Source organism: Anas acuta, chromosome Z, assembly GCF_963932015.1.
Source record: "Anas acuta chromosome Z, bAnaAcu1.1, whole genome shotgun sequence".
Lineage (NCBI taxonomy): Eukaryota > Metazoa > Chordata > Aves > Anseriformes > Anatidae > Anas > Anas acuta.
Window position 1 is genome coordinate 7,037,109 of NC_089017.1, and position 16,475 is coordinate 7,053,583.

The window sequence follows — 16,475 nt, forward strand, 5'->3', positions numbered from 1 at the left end:
GCTATGAAAATTAAGTATAGCCTCTAGCAATACTTATAAAAACAAGACGATGCATACTGCTTAGTGCTTAAAGAGTATTTCTGAAACTACTCAGCCTATCTACACACTAGCGTTTTCCATCTGCCTGGAGAGAAATATTCCTTTACAATTGTCTGGTTGCACTTGATGCCTTCTTAGTCACTGTGATAGAATATTCTCAGATAGAATGTGCTACATCTGGAATTTGTATCAAATTTACTTTTTTTTTTTTTTTTTCAGTCTTCAAATAGGAATAGGAGAGTGCATGGAGCAATGCATGGATTAACATCTTTGGAGAAATTACTACAAGGAAACTTGTGCTCAGATAATTAAGAGCAGCCAAGGGCATTTTCTTTTGTTCTTGGATGTTAACGGTAAATCATCTGGGCTATGTAATTAGTTTCAGTAAACAACATACCTGTATCCTATTCCAAATGATATTCTTCAACTGGATCACAGAGCTCTTCTGAAACCAGGAAAAATTTCACAACAACACCAAAAAAAAAAAAAAAAAGGCATTTGAGCAAACAAGAGGGGTGGCAGACAGGGGCAGAGGTTTAGCAAGGAAGCTTGGAACAAAGACATGCAGTGCTGTCCTTGCCTACATCCAGCTGAAAAGTACAATTAAGCTTCTTGGAGTTTCAAGCGTCCTCTCCTGTGATGGGTTTATCTCACTAGAAGAAAATACGTTCATTCCATGCCAGTTTGGGGCTGACATTTAAAGCACCTTTTGCTATCCATCACAGGAAGCTGCAGGCCTACAAAACAGGCACTCGCTGATTTATTACACTCCTGAAACATCATTCTTCATTTTGGGAATACTCACAACTCACCCCTGTGCACAGAGTGTGTACGGCAACAGAACAAGTTAACTTAATATTCCGCAAGAGCTTAAATGCACAATGACATTAATCTAATCATGCTTAATATGTGATTTCTCAATTGCACACTTCAGGGACAAACTGTAACCTGTCTATAGTACATCAGCAATAGAAGGAAAATCTATCTGTATTTTTGTTTAATGGGATAAAGGCCCTGAAGGATGTGATACCCCTGCGTATCTGCAGGGATGTCAGGCTGCACACTGGAACAGCTGTAAATCAGTTGAGGAATGGGTTTCTTCAATATGAATATGACTATGGAAATAAAGCTTTTCTTGGTGCAGCCACTGAAATGTCAAAACAGTATTAATAACAAAGCATACATTTCCAAGAAGCCATTACCTGCTGAGAGCTAATAATCATGCAATCAATTCCATTCATAAATACCCCACTAGGCTATGGAAAATCAAATCACACATGTTCTAAGTTCTGGCCTCCACATCTAGATAGATGGTGTCAGCAGAGGGATCAGGTGGAATAAAATACCTTTACATCAAACTGACAGGACAAAGGGATCAAGCAGAGACATTCTTTTAGAGTAGGATTTCTTTCCTTAGGATTTTTAAGACACTCTAAGTCTTTGAGCAGATCACCCCTGGGCAGACTGCATGCACAAATACGGCCAGTTAGAGCTTTACTACCAAGTTTTCCCTTTCTTGCACTGAAAGGTAGATATTCCCAAACACATCAGCATAGGGAGGCTGAGCTGCTATTATCTTTTACTGGAAGAGATTTTTGAAATTGTTCACCGGATGGAAATAAAAATAATTTCAGAATGTGTAATTCTTAGTTTCCAATGACAAGTTGGTTTTATTTTTCAGTATAAGACGTTTTCCACATATTAAGACTTTCAAGATGTCTCTAGAAATGATCATAAAACAAAAAATTTCCATTTTGCTTTATGATGCATAAACTTGCATCACTTTGGATCTGCAGATAGGGAACTCGGAATTAAGGAGGAACAAGGAGCACATTTTGAAAAGGATTTCCAAGCTGCTTTTTTCTGGGCTCAGATCCCTCAGACAGAGTTTGATAACTCTTCCAGATTTCATGTATGGACTGTCAGAGGAACCCAGCATTTAACTTGGCTGATCTGGAAGAGACAACTCAGTGATCTGGAAAACAGACAAGACAAGCTTTATAAAAGACTTAGCCCTTGCAACTGAATTCAAGAAAGATATGAGTGGCTAGAGTGGGACTCAGGTAGAAACTAGAGCCCAGAGCCAGTCCATAACTGATTCTGCAATCAGCTGCTGCCTGGCCCTGAAGTACCAGAACCACCAAGGCAATGACTTGTTTATCTAAAGCTCCCCACTTGTCATGCACCGAGTGCCTGTCCCAGAAGTGGAATTCCCCAATTTGGTTTCCCTCCTCTGCCTATGGGGGGATTCAAATCCCAACATCTAAAGAGCCTCTTGTCGGACTGGAGTCTCTCCTAGATAGGAAAGGACACAAGAAGGAAGACAGCAAAGAAATGCAGAAAACAGAGCCTGACTGTGCAGCTTATTGGGGATTTCAAACACATTTTAATTTTATGGGAAGGAGCTACTGTCTTTTCACCACCAGTAAACAAAGTTAGGACTTTTCTTTACTTTTATAACAAATCATGAATTCCCAGCAATTAAATTCTGAATTTTCAAGATGTTCCACACAGACTTGGTGGAGCATGAGGTGCAATGACGTGGTGTATGATTCCGTGTTCTCAACAGAAGAATACCTTGCAAAGCAGCAATTTGTCTACAGGATAATCTGTATCATCCAGTTAACAACCTTGTCACAACAAGTATCACAGATTGTTGATAAGGTCATTTCAACACCCCCTCCTCATGCATGGAAGATATAGTATATGGAGATTATGGCAAACTGTCACTTTCTCTAGCAGTGTTTCTAAATGAATGGAAGAGAGTAGCAGCTATAGCTAGTTACCTCAGTCTGCACATCATTAAAGATACACTGAATAATTCATTTTTCCTTCCATGTCAATGAAGAAAGGCAAGTATTGCATTGCTTAGAAGCATGACATGCACAACCCACTAAAACTTGAGCTAGGTATCAGTATACATTTCATACAAAACACTAGTCTTAGCACAGGAAATGAAAAACCTGCTGAAGGTCGTAACACCAACGCTTGCCATTCTCATCCCACCCTGCTGTAACTGCAGGTGCCACTGCTGCCAAATTGTAACACTGCATTTTAACTCCTGAGTTAAATTCCTGAGCAATAAGCAGGAGGGAAATGTGGTATTCGATTCATGGCTTGAGCTGGGACCATGAGGAACAAAAATGAAAAGGCTACAGGAAAAGAGAGAGAATGTGGACAAATGGAGGAGAAAGCAGGATGCAGAAAAGGAGGCTGCAGTTGTCCCTTCCAGCTTTCATCCAGACTCCCTGGCCAGTGGAAAACTATGCCTCCTCCCAGACTGCCTCACCTACACCACCAAATAAAACACCAGAAGTGCTGTCTCGCTCCTAGGCCAAAACTCACATTTCCCTCCCCCAGCCAAAAATGCCATGTCCCAGCTGCCCACAGACAGCAGCGTCTTCCAGCTGACACTGGGCCATGCCTGGCTGCTACCTGAGTGGCAGTCTGACTCTGGGCTGTGCCAAAGGACATGCCAACCTCCAGGTTATGGACCAGTGCCCCAGCCAACACGATGAGCATGTTTTAATTACAGCACATCCAACACTAATCATCCTTGCACAGACAAATAGTTCTGGGTTTGCTATATTAGGGTTGGCTCATAAGCACAGGCATCTGTGTAAGGGCTCAAGGCGGGGGTATTTGCTGTCCCAGTTCTTCTAGCACAACCCCCATCTTCAACAACAAAGGAAATGACAATTCAAAGTTCAGCCACATGTGGCAATCCAAAACAGTGACAGTGAAATCTCTACCCTCCTGCCTGCCAAGGGGATCCTCTCTGCACCTCACCTCTCTCCCCGCTGTGGCTGGCAGCCTGCTCATTCTCAGATTCAAACCCCTGGGAGAATGCCTTCTGCTTATGAATGGTAAATTACATCGGCTTTTAACAGGGTAACATGAGCTTAAATGGATTAAATGTGTCACAGCCAGAGACAAAATAAATGACAACAGCAATAGAGCAATCTAGAGAGAATATCTACAAATCTTAGTTCAACGATCACTAACCTGTGCAAGCTGCGGTTGTATGCCAGTTAAAGGAACAAATGATCAGCTCAAAATTGTAACAGAAATCTGGTCTAGATCTTTTAACTTCCCATCCTCGGCCCTGTCCTTTCATCACAGGGTTGTTCTTCTTAAAAACTGTCCTACTGATGTGACCGTAAATCATATAATATGATTAATATAATAGCATTAATGCAGTGCCGAGGGACCTCAAACAAGATCAAAACCTCATTGTTCAAATCTGCACACAGGCAGCCTCTGCTCTGAGGAGCCGTCAATTAAATTAGAGGGGGCACCAGGAGTGCAGAGCACTGCAATGCTCACCCGGTGTCACCGTGCAACCCACAGGCTGCAGGCTTGCAAACCAGTACTCTGCTCTGCCCACACTGCACTGCCTCTTCTGCTGGCTTTGCCATGCAGCAGCTTTCATTAGACTGAGTTTGTTAGAAGAAAGTGAGACTGAACATGTGTGTATACGTGAACATGTGTGTGCAGCATCTGTCTGCACCACTGCACACAGGCATGGCCCAAGGGATTGCCGTTCCTTGCACCGCTGATTTTTACCAGCTGCCAGCACTCACCAGTGGATTTTTGCATCAGAGCAGTCAGTGAACCGTGCTACCTACCACAGAAAGGGAAAACAGACATGGTCAAAACTTTTTCTCTTGAGAAGGATGGAGTTTTTCTGCTGTTCAAGTTGCAGCTGTAAAATGCCCTGCTTGGCGTCACTGCAGCAAAGCTTTGTGCTTATGAGACACCGATTTCCTGTTTGCAGTAGGACCAGCTTCACCTCAAATCTTTAATGCCTCTTTCCCCTACCCTTGCTGTGTCAGACTGGCCCAGCAGCTGCACAAAAATTATGGATAGTCACAGCAGTACCACTTCATTTTTCGTGGCCCAATTCAGCAATGCACTGCAGAGGGGTGGTGTTACCTCTGCTAACACTGAAAGCAGGCCTCTTCAGGATCAAGGGACACTTGCTGAAGAGGTCTTTGCCGCCCAGCCTGCCCTGTGTCAGCCCACTGTGCAGCTCTGCATGACCTGCTCCTCCGGATTGCTTTGGCTCTGTCTCAGGGTCTGCAGGAGAGAGCAATCTTGCAAGGGCTGGGCTGCCCAGTTGACACAGGGAACTCAAGTTACCCAGAGAAGTGCTGCTTCAAAAGCTGCAAATGGAAAAAAAAAAAAAAAAAATCAATCATTCCTTCTCTTTGGTCAACCTTGGCTTATGGTATTTCAAGCCCATTATTGATTCTGTACTCAAAACATCACCAGTGCCTTTAAACTGTTATTATCTGTAGAGGGTCCTCAGTTCCTCAGAAGACAATGGTCTTCATAAACTGTCACAGATGACGATGTCTGTAAAAAAAAACAGAGTAAGAAAATCTTACTTGCTGTTTACTTTTGTCCCATAGCTCTTCAGCATGGGGCTTCAGATCTGGCACAGTCCCAAGGCAGGCAGTTTTCATCATCTATCACGATCAAGTGTAATTCCAGAGGGAGATGAATGGATGCTGAGGCTTTGCAGTCCATTTTTTGGGGTTACTGCTGCAGGTAATCCTGTGCAGTGGTGTCTGGAAGGTCTCTCTGAGCCCCTGTTGGTTTGAGCACTGCTGAACCTTCTCTCCAGTCATTTAATAGCTACTCTTTTTCTCCTTTCTCTGTTCTGTTCTGCAAAAACAACTTCAGAAGTTGGGTGAGCAACAAAAATGTTACTTCTAGCATTGGAGTGCACAGGAAGATCTACATTATACACTTGAAAAGGCAAAAGCCTGATAGCTAGCAATTTACTTTTTCCTTACACAGGCTGAGAAATCACTTCAAAAAGTTTTCAGTTATCACAGTGTAGGTGGAGGTTGTCCGTTCTCAGCTGTTTATTATCGTTGGATTTCTGTACTGTTACAAAAACTACATTTACACTTGACAAGAATCATTGCTGCTCAAGAAAAAGAACAAGCTGGTGGGGGAGAGGCATTGTACAGAAGGGCAGCATCACATCCTCAGCAAGGATTACCTCATGTAACAGCAGCACACAAGAATTTCATAAAATCAATGAAGAACTGCCACCCAGTAATTTTCATCCTTAAATAAAACTCAGTGCAAGACAAGCTGATTTTTCTTTCTCCATCTGGGCTGCAAACATTTGGCTCCCAGTTATACTTTTGTAAGTCCAGAGCATGAAGAGTGAGGAAAATTTCCTCAATAAATACAAGACATTATTTGTTTCAGTTACCAACACTGTAATGGGCTGATTTTGCTAATTATGTTTCTAGTCCATACTGGGTTTCGATACCCATTCTGCATTGGGTTGCAAACTTAAGTACTGTCAGAAGAGACTTTTTTGTGAACACTAAAACTAAAACTAAACATCTAAACATCTAAAACTACCCCAGGCAAATCTTTTGTGTTAACCTACCTGAATACCAGCAGGTGGGTACCTGCTGTCTATCTCAAGTTTATCAGCTTTAGGAGGGCTTTTAACACTGTCTTCCATAACTTCTTCATTGACAAGTCGGTGGAGTATGGACTAGGTAGGTGGAGGTAAGGTGAGCTGAACTGAAAAGTGGTTGAAATTCCAGGTTTAACAGGTTAACAGGTTGTGATCAGCAGCATGCAGTCCAGCTGAAAGCCAGTGACTAGTGGTGTACCACAATGTTGAATCTGGGGCCAGACCTGTTTCACATTTTCATTAATAATCTGGACAATGGAATAGAGTGCAGCACCAGCAGATTTGTACTGGGAGGACTAGCTGTAACAGCATTTTCTTTCCTCACTGTGGGAATGGTTGAACACTGGAAGAAGTTGCCTAAAGAGGTTGGGGAGTCTCCATCCAAGAAAGGAAATACATATTAAAAACAAAACAAAACAACAACAACAACAAAAAACACACATAACTCTGGTCAACATGAGCAGGGAGATTGGGTTAGGCAATCTCCAGAGGTGCCTTCTAACCTCATCCATTCTGTGATTCCATGAATTCCCATAAAGTGATCAGGTAGAGATCACACACACAGCTTCAGATGTAATAGAAACATAACGAGTAATCTGAAGATGGCTAGAAGAGTTGAGCTGGAGACTGAAAAGGATGCACACACAGACATCTGTGGGAGTGAAAAGAACCCTGCATTGTTATCAGAGCAGTTTTCAAACTGGGAATTTACAGTCACACAAATCTCATCCAAGAGATGATGGCTTGGCTGGACACATGAAGCTTCAAAGTTATCGCAAGCTTTGCAAAATATTTTTGTGAACGTGGACAGAATTTCCATAAATAAACACACAAAGCAATTAGTTTTTTGTCCCTGGTTTCAAAAACAGGACAAGGACAAAGTTCGGTAAATGAAAATCCTCATGAATTGCTGCTCAGTTTTATTCAGTACATTAAAAAAAAAAAAAAAAAAAAAGAGAGAGAGAGAGAAGTAAATACTGCTCTTTTCCAAGTAGCAAGACTTGCTATTTGGGTAGAAATCATGTTGAACCTATCATTTTAGGACTCTCTTCAGATCTCATACTGCATTTTCATATGAATCATGATTTGAAGTTGCATATGTTAATAAATAACATACAGTACCATATAACAGGTAGAATATAAAGGTTATTTAACAATGAACAATGATAACTAATTATACCTCATCAGTTACCATGCAGTATTCCTCAAGCCTTTATAGGGGGAAGTACAGTCACAGAAAGGAAATTAGACAGGACACTGTAGTTAACATTGCCATATCAGAATCACTTTAAATGTTATTTCTCAGTTGTTGCTAGGACCACACGTGGGGTCAAACAAATGCAAACGGCACGTCAAGTTTTTGACAGCTTGTCAGCTTTCCACCAAGAACCACAACACTGTCAACACGTCACTTTTAAAGGAAAATGTTAGCTATGACAAAATACAATCTTTTCGTCAAGAAAATATTCACTTTGTGTAGTAAAGCATCATTTATCCTAAAATTAAAAAATAATAATAATAATTCTGAGCTTCTCACAAGAGCTGAACAAAGTATCTTCAGCTGTGGTGGTTTTACACTGCTGGGCAGCTGAACTCTACAACAACTCCCTCACTCCCCCTCCTTGAAGTAAACGGGGAAGAAAATAGTGATGGAAATGGCTCAAGGATTGAGATAAGGACAGGGAGATCACTCAACCATTATCGTCATGGGCATAACAGACTCAGTATAGGGAGTTTAATACAGCCTGTTAGTAATAGGCAATAAATTGTAACAGTGAGAAACTAGAAGCAAACTAAAACCACCTCCCCCACCCCCACCCCACCCTCCACCCTCTTCCACCTCCTCCCCCTGAGTGGGACAGAGGAATGGGCAATAGTGACTGCAGTCAGTCCCTGATGCTTCATCTCCTCTGGCTTCCTACAGGCAGCAGCTCTTCAAGCACTGCTCCCACACAGCTACCTCCCACGGGGTCCATCCCCCAGGAGCAAACTGCTCCAGCACAGGTCCCCCATGGGCAGCAGCTCCCCCCAGACCCCCTGCTCCTGCGTGGGCTCCTCTCCACGGGCTGCAGCTCTGGCCCGGGGCCTGCTCCTGCGGGGGCTCTCCATGGGCCGCAGCCTCCTCCAGGCCACATCCACCTGCTCCACCGGGGGCTCCTCCACCCATGGGGGGGCTGCAGCGTGGAGATCTGCTCCCTGGGGGACCCATGGGCTGCAGGGGGACAGCCTGCTCCACCAGGGGCCTCTCCACAGGCCACAGGGGAACTGCTGCTGCCTGCCTGGAGCACCTCCTGCCCTCCCGCTGCACTCACCTGGGGGGCTGCAGGGCTGCTTCTCACTCCTCACCGTTCCAGCTGCTGTTCTGCAGCAGTTTTTTTTTTTGTGTTGTTGTCTGTTTTCCCTTTCTTCAACCTCTCCCAGAGGCCCAACCAGCGTGCTCCCTGGTTTGGCTCTGGCCAGCCGCAGTTCTCTTTTGGAGCAGCTCTGGTCTGACATGGGGCAGCTGCTGGGCTCTGCTCACAGAGGCCAGCCATACAGCCCCCCCACTACCAAAACCTTGCCATGTAAACCCAATACAGCAAAGTCACTTTTTATCCATTAAAAACGCCTGACCAGTTCCAGTCCTGAACCGTCTAGAGATTCAGAATCCAGTTACTATTTTATAGGCTAGAAGTCATTGACAATTGAAGTAATATCTGATATTTCATACAGAAGGAGGCATTTTCAATCATAAAACAGCTAACCAGAGAGCGAACTCAGATCACCGCAGATAAGCATTCCCAAGCTGCAAATTCAGAAGCAAATTACTTCTCCTTCACAAACATATACAGTGGTGTCACAGGGGGAAAGTGCTAAGAAAATGAAATTTCTTCTCTTATAAAAATATCATACATTTTTACTTCATTTTATCTGTAACTAGTAACTTGTACTGATTTGAAGTCATCTGTGGATGTTCTGCCTGACTACAGGCCTATGGCTGCACTTTTGGGATCAGGATGATCACTGCTCAGCACCATACAGGCAAGCAGACCCAAAGTGCACCTGGATTTGTAACAAGGTCACTGCCACCAGCACTTCAAGTTGCCCTCTTCTTTCACCTCCAAACTGGCAGTAGCTGGACCTGCTCATAAAACAACATACCTGCACTTCTAAGCTGTTACTGAATCTAAACTGGTCTCCTGTGCTCAAAAGCAGCTCTGCTTCTGGTTTCATCTACACACAATTACAGACAATACTACTGAATTACTTGTTCACAGGTGCCTGAGGCAGGTGAGGACAACCAGCACCCTTGAAGCCTCCCCCCTCAACCTTATTTGACTCTGCAGGAGTCATGGCCAACTAATGGCCCCAAGGGTAGTCCAGGAAGGCTTTAGTTTAATCTGTTTGTGCTCCACGGTAGCAGACAGGGGTTGGGATTCACTTTGATTTTTCAAACACAAACCTGGAGCACAGCATTTCCCATAGCAGGCTCCCCTGCTGATCAAATCCTCAGGCACATTGAAATATGGAGAAGATGGGAAAACATAGACTTTTCAACTGCTTAATAACAAAGCCTCTATGACTCTCTTTTTTTTTTTTTTCTTATTTCAGAGGACAGCATGCCAGCTGACCCAAAGATGCCTCCATAGTTATGTTAACAGAAAGCTGAGATCAAAGACATTTCAAAACTCTTTTCAGTGATATTTGGAGTGTGCCTTGAGATTAAAACTTCAGTAAGACAGAGGTTAGCGCTGTGGTTTTAGTAGCTTGTTTCTTATCAAAACAACATGACTATAGCCTCCCTCCAACAGACAAGAGGCTTGGTTGGACTGAACAAAATATATCTGTGAAAAACTTCATTTTTTCCCATCCAACATTTTGACTGTATAAACTACTACTATGTTAAAAACAAGCCCATGCAGAACTGATTATAAAAGTAACATACATGAGAAACATCAACCTAACACTTCCATTCCTGTAGAGAGATATTTTTGCCATTAAATATCTTTATTGTTGAGCTGGAAGAGAACAAAAAATGAGTGCTGGGTGAGACAGTAAAAGGATGATTGGTTAGACAGGGTGAACTGGGTCACTTGCTAAAGTCAGTGGAATTTAAAGATCTGTTTTCATAAAGCAAGCAAAACAAAAAGCAAAGAAGTCAAGTCCTATAGAAGAAGTGGGCTGTATACTGACGTTCATGACATTGGAAAACAGCAGCAGACTAATGACAAACTACCAGCTGTGTTTATGCTATTTACCCTAATGCTACAGCTGTAAGAAGTACAAGTTGCCCCTGAAAAAAATGGTAAAAGTAATACCAATGCCATGTGGACTGACAAGACCAAATTTTCAATTCTGTAGCAAGTTTGTGTCTGCACCTCAAAGTGGATTTTTGAGGGTTCAGAAACAGAATGGAAAAATTGAAGTCCATGAAATATCCATGGCATAACTGGAAAAACTCAGCATATTTATTTCATTTCACAGAAGATTTGACCAAAGTTTGCAAGCACCTCTCTGTGGAAGAGATTTCTAATGGAGGCTGTACATATTTTTGGCACAGAAATAACAGCACACAGTCCAGAGGTTGAAAGCATAAAGTACAAAAATTTTTGGCTGGGAAAAGGCTTGAGCCCGTGCAGTAATGGAACATGAGGTTAATCTGGACTTTCAGTCATCCTAGCAGCCCAACTCAGAAGCAAACAAGATGCCTTGATTTCACTGGACACAACCCCAGGGTAGCTCAAATTAAGAACATACTTTTCCCTTGATTGGAACAAGCACTCTTAAGGACACAATAGTCCTCTAATCAGCAACCTTAATTCACTCATCCATGGATAAAAAATGCATAATTACTCAAAAATGTAAAGGAGCCCAATAAATAAAGGTGATGAAAGAGGAGAAGGAAGCCAGCTCCCTGTTAGTTCTTGTCTGCAGCAGATTTTGTGCTCCATATACGGCATATTTTCATCTTAGCAGACAACTCCCAGATGAGAGGGAGCAGTGGCACTGACTGTTGCAGAGGATACATAATGTTCTTTCCTCAAAGACTTATTTTATTGTTTCCCCTATAAAGTTCCTCAGACTCAAGCACATGACGGGGCTGTGTTTGTTGAAACAATGGGAGTCAGTCAGACATACTCCATAAATCTGTTTGGGGACTACTGATAATTACTTACTGGGGCAATTCAGCACAAACTTGCTTTGGCTGTAAAACACACCCAGTGAAAACAACAACTCTCAACTTTGTGCTCAGTACATTTCCTGTATAAAATCTGTATAATTCATTCGACAACCAGAAAATGAATGGCATCCCCAAGTGACTGTTTCTTTCTCAGGTGACTGATTACTTAAAATAGAAATCACCTGCAGTCAAGATGAAACTAAGATTTTTCCCTGTGCACCAGAGAGGAGATGCTCCTTACTCTCAGCTGACAGCCCTAAATATCACATCACACTGTCCATCTCTCAGTGCTACTATAATTATCACTAAAAAAAATAAAACAGTGAAAAACTTCTGAGAGGAAAGAGTGGAAGGACACCACTTCAGCATCCTGCACAGAAAGACATGGCACTCATGCCAAGCCACAGTCAGGTACATGATCCAAACACAAGCTCCAGGCAAGGTTGCTGCTGGATGAGCCACCTAATACAGCTTACAGTTGGACTTGGAGGAGCCAGGAGCTGGACTTGATGTCTAATTTGTGGGTCCATCCAACTCAGGATATTCTAATACAGTTTCTGCCTTGTAAACAGTGCCTGCCCACATACCCCAACAAACATTTAATTTCAGCAATATCAAAATTAGCAGTTTTGATGTCTTCCATGACTTCACACTGAACCTAACTTAACACTCCAATACTCCTTTTTTCAATGACTAAGCTTTTTAGCAAAGCTGGTTCCTGTTGCTGTTGTTAAAACTTCTCATTTACACAGACAAAACCATTCTGCACCTAGGGCATAGGCTATTGCCTATAGCTGATGGAAAACTTCACCACTGACCTTGGTTGTGTTTTTACAGATTCACACCTACCAGGGTCTTGGACATGGCAGTCACGACAGCAGGATAAAAGCTCCCAGCACAAAGCTTCCTTTGTGTTACGACATCAGCCAGTGAACATGGAGACATGGGTTGCTTAAAGGATTTGTTGAGCTCAGTGGAGAACATGTTGTGTGTTCCCTATCTCGTTGCCCTTTTGAATACTGAGCAGTGAAAGCCACATTTCCCATTCGGAGGTTGACTGCAGGTCAGACAGATTGGGGTTGAGTCAGAGTGGGTGCTGAAGACACAAATGAGCAGAAGTCCCAGCATCCTTGCAGGGGTTTCACGCCAGCCCTGCCTGCGCCCAGCAGGCTCCCCTACAAATGAGGGTTCCCTCATCAGTCAGACCACATGTCCCCTGTGGGCAGGGAGCATGAGCCAGCAGGAAGCTTTGCTAAAAATCTAGTTATTTCAACTTGTGACTGCATTAATTACCAAGACCCATTTCAGCTCCCATTAACTCCAGCAGCGTCTGGCTGTGGCAACATCCACTGTCTCTTTGCCTAAATGCACGCTTGGAAGACAAGCGTGGTAAGAAATGAAGTGATCCTGGAGTAACAGGGAACAGTCAGCTGTAACTTGCTAACAAGGGGACATCCATTGTTGGCAAACTCCCAGCTCATGCTAGAACCTGAGGACACTCCTGCCTTCCCGTCAGCTGAGATGCAAAAACTTTCATTTTACACAGCTATGAAGCTGAGATCAGCTGAGCTCACCATCAGATGGGCAGTGGGAGTAAAGTTGGTCCCATTTCCTCTAAGTCCATGGCCATTGCATGCAGGGTCTGGCACAGCCTCTTTTAGCTTGGGGCAGAATCTTGCTGGCTTTTCAGTGTGTTAGTTATTCCAGTGGTGTGTTTTGACTAGCAGGACCAGGCCTGTCCCCAGTGAAGTCTAGGAGGACTAGGGATAGAAACACATTGAAATGAATTTGCAGTTTTCCCCTGGAGAAAAACATCATTCAATTAGCATTCAGATGGTAGGACTTGCAGCAAAGGACAGTAATTTTATAAGCCAGCATTATTTGTTATGAGTATGATTCAGGCTGCCATATATTATAACATGACAAGGTATTTTTACTTCCAGAACCAAGCAACCAAACAATACCCTTCGAAGTGAACCCAGAGGATAAGAGGTAATTTAATCTCAAGCTTCATTAGTTCAGCTATTGTATGAAACAGATAACAGATGCAGGAGAATAGACAGAAAACATAGTGTTTCCATGCCTGCCATCTGTGTGACACTTATGTGCGCTTGGGTGCTTGAAAATTCACCGCAGTCCCATTCACAGACTGTCCTTGTGGGTTTGTAACAAAGCTTTCCCTCTCTGGTATTCACGAGAGTAATCAGCTTCCCTCATACTGGAGACTTCCTTATGGTGGTTTCCCATTAATACCATGTTTGCCACCATTCCAGCACACCAGCATTCCCAGTGGGAATCTCTTCTAACACCAGTACTATGGTAAACAGCAATGCCCTTTCCCCAGGGGGCTGGCAAGCAGGAACACAGATAAGGCATTGCAGGAAGGCAGCACTGGGTGCCTGCTCACATCCCAAGGACCACTGCAGTAAAACCATGCACTGCCTTGAAATGTTCATATGCACAATGACTTTGATTTGCCTGGGACCCCCCTCTCACTTGCAATGAATTGGCTTGACCCCGCATGCAGCCTTTTCTTGTTTCTGGCTTTCCCTCAGCCTCTCCACACACAGCATGTTCTCTTTTTGCTAGCTGATAGCATTTACTTAAATCCAAGGCAACACTTAAAATCCAAGTTTCATCCCTTTTTTTTCATTTATTGAGACTTCATGCAAAACAAAAGGGAATTTGGAGTTTCTGTTCTGCATCTACAGCATAGTAAGAGCTGACACGTGCCACATGTACATGAATTGTGTTCCAGGGGTTCACCACAGGAGGATGGGCATTGCAGCCTTACCATATCCAGCTCCAGACCCAGCAACACCCATGAGATGGCTTGAACTCTCCCAAATGCTGCAGTTGGGACCCAGCAGTCCAGAGGAAAAGCACATCCAGCACTGCACTCTGCTTGCACGTAAAATCTCTTACCCATAGGAAAGGCTTAAACAGGCTTCCTTCATTTGTTTAAAATTAACCATGCTCTATTTACAGCACCTTTCTGCACAACTTGCTGATATGCTGGGATTGCTCCCAGATCCCATGGCTCCCTAGAAGATCTTAGTAATTGTCCTTTTGGGTCCACGTGTCTGTCACACCTATCCCAATGGCCACACATGAAAGCCATGCATTATGACTGTATACGGTAATTTCCTTCTTTCTCAGGTGATTTAAGCAATAGTGTTTTGCTGCAAAAACCTCCAAGGGTAGGAGACATATGAGCTGGGCTCACCCATTTATCTTTTTGGTACCGTAGTTACTGCTTTAAACTTTTCGTATTCCTTGTCAGAGTTTAACCTACCACTTGCTTGGCTGCCCAGATATTACCTTCACCTGAGTGGTATTTTCAGAAGCAATTCATTGTTCAGGTTCACTTTTAAAGGGAGGCCAGTGGGTGAAGAGGACATATAATGGGCTTTTAAAGCCCTGTCCGTCACCATCATCACCTGTGGGATGAGTGTTCACGAACCATGTACTCGTCCACAAAGGACTCCACGCAAGAGCCACAATATCAATAATGTACGTCAACGCTGACACACTATTCAAAAAGCAAACAACTGAGCACAAAAAAAATGTTATTTTTTCAGGGACAGTGTGTACAGCTGTTTTCAAAGACCACGTAACAGCTCTGAGGTAGGAAAAGCAGGTCCGCTTCAGAGCTGTCACCTTTTCCAGCAATGCCCAGAGTGATAGTTGCAAAAGTAAGTACATCTGTATTTTTACTGTGACTAAGCCAAAAGGCTGAATTTGCAAGGATTATAGCTCCGAAGTTTTAGATACACCTGATAGTAATGACTTCCAAAGAGGACATTACGAGACTTCAGATTCTATGATTACTCTATGTTAGCATGGTTTCAGGCTGAATTAATTACTTGTTTAGACACTGTTTTATTCCCCCACTATTCAGTTTTGTTTTGCTAGCCTGAAGACACCAACAATTGAGTTGCATATATTAGCTTAGATTTACCTTTCATGCTTAAGCTTTATAGCCCCTAACTCTTTGTAATTAGGGGTGAACATCAACTGAGTCCCTCTCTTGTGTCACTGAAGGAATAGTTATGGAAGTCTTACATACTTACACTTTTCTCAGTACTTTTCCTTGCTTTTTATAGCCTGTGGTGTTACAGAACATCACACCCAGAGCCCAAAACCTGAGGAGACACAGACATTGACTGCAGAAAACACCCTTAACAAACACCATTCTTCTAAACCTTGTCCTACCTCTCTACTGGGATTAAATAGTAGCTTCATGTCTGCAGCCAAAGTTTCTCCAAGTGATTTTTCCTCCATGTTCTTTTTTATTTTGACTTTTCAGAGAGGTGGCTTCTTTGCAACCTCAGGGCTGAACTCCCTCTTGTCTTACACCTAATCGATCACTAAAACAACCTACAATGGAGGCTGGGCAGGCTGGCTTCTCCCTGGGAGACTGCTCGATACTCTGAGCAGATACAGCTCCAGGCTCTGCTGGTATCAGTCCTGCTGCACCTGCTCTGTTTCTGTAAAAAGAGAAGATTCCATCCTGGGCTATGTCCTCTCTTGCTGCTTCGCTTACCTGAGAAGCCTCTGCTCTCTGTGCAGGCCTAATTAAATCATTAGAACAACTAATTAGTTAGAAGTAATTAGTTAATTAACCAATTAAGTTAGGAAACTAACACAGCCACTAAAACACGGTAATTTTTCTGCTGGGTTAGTGAGCCCTGTCAGCTCAAAAACAGTGCTCAAAGAAGGGGTGAGGTTGCCCATGGGCAGAAGTAGAGAATGCTTCTGATGGCAGAGAGATGCGACAGGTTCTGCTACCAGTGAAACGGGAACAAACATTTTTACCATGTGTTT

The 16,475-nt window shown here is 43.2% G+C and overlaps 1 long non-coding RNA gene across 1 annotated transcript; it reads right to left on the reverse strand.

The window, feature by feature from the left end:
* Positions 1-1,712: 1,712 nt before the first annotated feature.
* Positions 1,713-16,242, reverse strand: LOC137848466 (uncharacterized). The gene is made up of 3 exons (XR_011091369.1): positions 15,864-16,242; positions 5,311-5,397; positions 1,713-5,204 (listed from the first exon to the last, which is right to left on the reverse strand). It is a non-coding gene; the product is annotated as an uncharacterized lncRNA (long non-coding RNA).
* Positions 16,243-16,475: the final 233 nt, after the last annotated feature.